The 4,603-nt window shown below is 62.4% G+C and overlaps 1 protein-coding gene across 5 annotated transcripts in view; it reads right to left on the reverse strand.

Annotated features, from left to right (window-relative positions):
- The window catches only part of LOC107182813 (WAS/WASL-interacting protein family member 3), a 138,180-nt gene that overhangs the window by 85,158 nt on the left and 48,419 nt on the right, over positions 1-4,603 (reverse strand). The window lies entirely within an intron of this gene.

The raw sequence follows: 4,603 nt of genomic DNA on the forward strand, positions 1-4,603 counted from the left end.
GCCACAGGGCCCTGTGTGGCCACCAGAGTGCATGTGCTTAGGGCAGCACACCTCCTTCTGGCCCTCAGTTTCTTTATCTGTAAGAGAAGGGGTCACACGGAAGGCCTGCCCCCCCTTCCTGGATCCCAGGCTCACTTAGCAGGTGGCAGGTGGTTTGTGAGGACACTGCTGCCACCTGGTGGAAGAACGTGCATGGCACTGCTCCCCACCTCCAATTGGTCCCAGGCTTCCTGCTGCCATGGCAACGCTGCTGACCAGCATCACAACTGTGCTGGCCTCAGTAGGTTTATTTGTCCACTAGCTTCCTCCTCCTCCCTGCCCCGCCTCCTCCTCTTTCTTCAAGTTTGCCATAGCTTTCTTTTTTTTAAAAAAAGGCAAGAAGCAAATATCTTTCTTTTAATTTTCTGCTACAAAGTCAGTTATACCTACGAGAAGCCAATACCCAAACGTAGCTCCCTTCTGCTTCCGAACATCGGCATCTCAAAGGATGATGAGCGTTCTTCAGACGACCACCAAGGGACCAGTGGCCTTCACCGTGGTCTACAGGTTTTAGAATACCGTGGCCCGGCCGGCGTGGCTCAGTGGTTGAGCGTCGACCTCTGAACCAGGAGGTCAGGGTTCGATTCCCGGTCAGGGCACAGGCCCGGGTTGTGGGCTCCATCCCCAGTGTGGGGCGTGCAGGAGGCAGCCGATCCATGATTCTCTCTCATCACTGATGTCTCTCTCTTTCTCTCCCTCTTCCCTTTTCTCTGAAATCAATACAAATATTTTAACAGAAAGAATATTGTGGACAATTTTAGCTTACAGACATGCATACGTTTTGGAAACTCGGCCAGAGCTTTTATCCACAGAAAAGGGGATTGCTGATCTAAAAGGCTAAAGAGTCATCGTTTTGAACGCTCATCCTCTCACTAGCTTCCTCCTCGACATCCGTCATCTCACTGTGCGCCCGAGGGAGGACACAGGCGGGGTTAAACGGAGGAAACCGAGGCAGCTGGCCACCCCTCAGCCCTCCTCCCACTGACACGGCTCCGTGCACAGACTTCGCGGCCACACGGCCTGAAACTCTGCTCGGCCCCGTCCCAGCTGCGCGCCCCTGAGCGAGTGACTGAAGCCCGTGTGCGTCAGAGCCGGGACACCCACGGCTGGTCACCGTGAGGCCGAGCCCGGCGCCCGGCTAGTCCTGGGCACGTGGAGAAGGCAGCCTCCCGTGTTCGTGGTGGCCACTGCGGGGCCAGCACCGCGCTGCCGTTCCCTCGCCATCCGGGCTAGGTTCGGGCAATGGGGGGGTGGGGGGGGGGGCTTTGTCACTCCTGACGGAAGCTGCCAGAACCCGTGTGCAGCCGCCTCGCTCTCTGCCAGGACCCTGAGTTCTGGAGTTTGGAGTTTGGTGACCGTGATGCGGGGCCGTCCCAGCGACGCACCACGCAGCGTGGCCAGAAACAAGCTGGACTCGTCACAGATCTAAGCTTCGGGCTGGTCTCTGAGCGCGGCCCAGCCTGTGCCCGCCCGTGACGACGCCTCTGAGCCTAGGGGAGGAAGAGCCCCCTCTGACGGGCCCCCATGGCTGCTCAGTCACTAGTGAGTGTGAGCTCACGCGCACACACTTCCTTTTCCAGAATTAGAATCCCAAGCGATAGCACCAGGGACATCTGCAACTCAAAGACGCCATCACGCAGGACGAGGCCAAGAGATGAGCCAAACGCCCAACAACCTTCCCGTCTGCCGGTCTGGGCTTTCAGGACTCGGTCCTGGTGTCCCTGGGAGGCCACCCGCCAGCAGCCAGGCGGCCCAGGCCTGGGGGCGCCTCTCCACCAACAAGCCCCCCACCGGCCCCTGACCCACTATTAGAAGACAGAATGGTCGGTGGCTGGAACCTGCCGGGAAGGGGGAAGGAGGGGCAGAGGGCTCGGACCAGGGGCGCAGCCCTGCATCCTGGGGAGACGCGCTCTCCTGTGCCGCGGCCTTTGGTGCCGCCTTGTGGTGCTGGTCGGTTCCGCGGGGCCAGCTCACAGGCCAGAGCACCTGTGCACCATCAGGTAACCCTGGGCCCCGCCTGCGCCTGGGCCGGCCTTCCCCGCGGACAGAGGCAGGAGCCGCCTTAATCCTGCGGAGAAAGTCCCACAGGGCCAGGCGCCGTCCAGGGCGAGAGGCAGGCCCATGGCCCTGTCACCGAGGGCCCACTCGGCGTTCTCAGGACGCAGGCTCCTCCCGACAACAGGCCCGACAGATAGAAAGAGTCTTCACTTCGCCACTGTCTTCCTCCTTCTCGCCATCCCCGGCTCCTGGGCGCAGAAGGCGGTCAGCAGTGCTCAGAAGTCCGAGGCCTGCAGACTCACCCAGCCCGGCCTCAGCCCACAGGCGCCGGCGGAGCCCGTACATGACCAGGGACATCTGTGGGATGGGGGCCTCCAGCCACGGTCAGTGGGATGGGGTTGGAGCAGGATCTTCTGCGAACAGGGTGTAGGGTGGGGAACATCTGGCAATGACAAGATAAGGGGCCCCGAGCTCCCGCTCGCTGACCTCGGGGCTCCCTGGGGTGTGGATGGAGGCGAGTGGGGGACACTGGGAAGGACTCTCTATATATAAAAGGCTAATCTGCTAAGTGCCCCTCCCACCATCCATCCGGGCGCTATGATGCGCACTGACCACCAGGGGGCAGACGCTCAATGCAGGAGCTGCCGAGCTGCAGTGACTTGGCAGCGGCGGTTCTCAGGTGACGCACCCCGAAACCAGAGAGGAGGGAGCCCGATTCCCCGTGGGGCCGCGCAATTCCATCCTGGGCCATGGGTTATGTTGTTGCTGGGCACTGTCAGCCCCGGATCTGGTTTGCCGCACACATGCATTTGCGTTCCGCACCCTGTACCACAGCAACTTTGCAGAGCGCCCTCTGCACCCCGGGACCCCTCGGGGGATTGTCCGAGAGCCGGTTTCTGCCCGATCCCTGCAGGCCAGGCCAGGGGACCCCGCCTGCCAGAGGGACCCCACTCCACAGACGCCGGGGAGGGACTGTGGGAGGTTGTCTCCAGGGCGTGTCCGGCCCGTCTCACCCAGGCCCGCCCCGCTGGCCACCTGCTAATGAATTTCCTTTCCCTGTGCACGAATCCGTGCACCGGGTCACTAGTAAAGAATGAGGAACACGAGGCTCGGACAGACGGACGGACGTAGCAAGTGCCCGCGGGACTAGGAAATACCATGGGGCGTGGGGTGTCCTGGCCCCCGTGCTGAGCAACGACACCCCCTACCCCCGGCCACCTCACAGGTAGGGAGCCTGGCATGTAGCAGCTACACAAACACCCGTGGGGGGGGGGGGTTCCAGGACCCCTACCTGCCCTGTCGCGGCCCTGACCTTGCCCAGCACTGGGGTCAGGATCGAAGCCCCCGGGCACACTCTGAGCCGGCCACGCTCGCCCAGAGGCCCAGGAGCTGCCACGGGAGGAAGGGAGGAACGCACAGTCTCCTCCACACGAAGGACCCCGCCCCAGGCAAACCAGAACAGGAAACACATTCTTTACAAAACGTTTTAAATTGATTTCAGAGAGGAAGGGAGAGGGAGAGAGAGATAAAAACTTCAGTGATGAGAGAGAATCATGGATCGGCTGCCCCTGCACAGCCCCCACTGGGGATCAAGCCCGCAACCCGGGCCTGTGCCCTGACAGAGAATCGAACCCTGAGCGGGAATCGAACCCTGACCTCCTAGGTCGACGCTCAGCCACGCCAGCGGGAGGAAAAACACTTCCTAAAAACCCATTCTTTCAAAACAGTCGCGTGGGTGTGCTCGCTGTCCTCCTGCAACCCCGACGCCTGTGTTCACAGGGGTCTCCCCACGCGCTTCACGGGGGTGGGGGGGTCTAGAACCGTTCACAGGGGCAGCCACGCGGAGGTTCACGCACACAGAGCTGCCCTCGTGGGTGGCTCGCCTGCGCCACCAGGTGGTCGACCGCGGGTACTACCGCTCGAAACAGGTAGCTAACTGAACGGGAATAGGGAGACAGGACAGAAACGTCAGGAAAACAGACTCCCCGGTGGACACGGGCGCAGGCAGCCAGCCAGCCAGTCCGCCCAGGGCTCCCGGGGTGAGGTCATCCTCGGGGAGCACGGGGAACGTCCACACGTGTCCTCAGGTGACACCCGGGTTACCTGGGCGCCAGGTGCCTGAGAAAGAGCAGAAGCAGGTGCGGCCGGGCCCTACCTGGAGCCTGGTGGGGGCCGTGCATGCCGGGAGTGCCGGGGTAGGGGGAGTGCGTACTGGGGGGTGCCATGGGTGCTGAGGGTAGGGTGCTGTGCGTGCCACGTCCTTGCTCAGCGGGTCTCCAGAGAGCTGGGGGAGGGGCCGGGAGGCAGGACCCATTGGCAGCTGCTCAGCCTGAGTGGGAGTGGGACTCATTAGCCCCGATGTGCTGACGGCTTAATTACTCCCCAGTGGGAGCGGCTGTGAGGCGTGAGCAAACGCTTCTCCTGGATTAAGGGGGGGACAGGCGGAATGGGGGGGCAGTCAGAGGCCGGGCACCCAACCCCTCATCGCCATGGGTTCTGGGGAGCAGATGGCAGGAGTTTGCCTGCGTGGAAGGGGGAGGCTGTGAGGCTTCTGAAGGGAGTGGGG

Source organism: Myotis davidii, unplaced genomic scaffold (genome assembly GCF_000327345.1).
Source record: "Myotis davidii unplaced genomic scaffold, ASM32734v1 scaffold991, whole genome shotgun sequence".
Lineage (NCBI taxonomy): Eukaryota > Metazoa > Chordata > Mammalia > Chiroptera > Vespertilionidae > Myotis > Myotis davidii.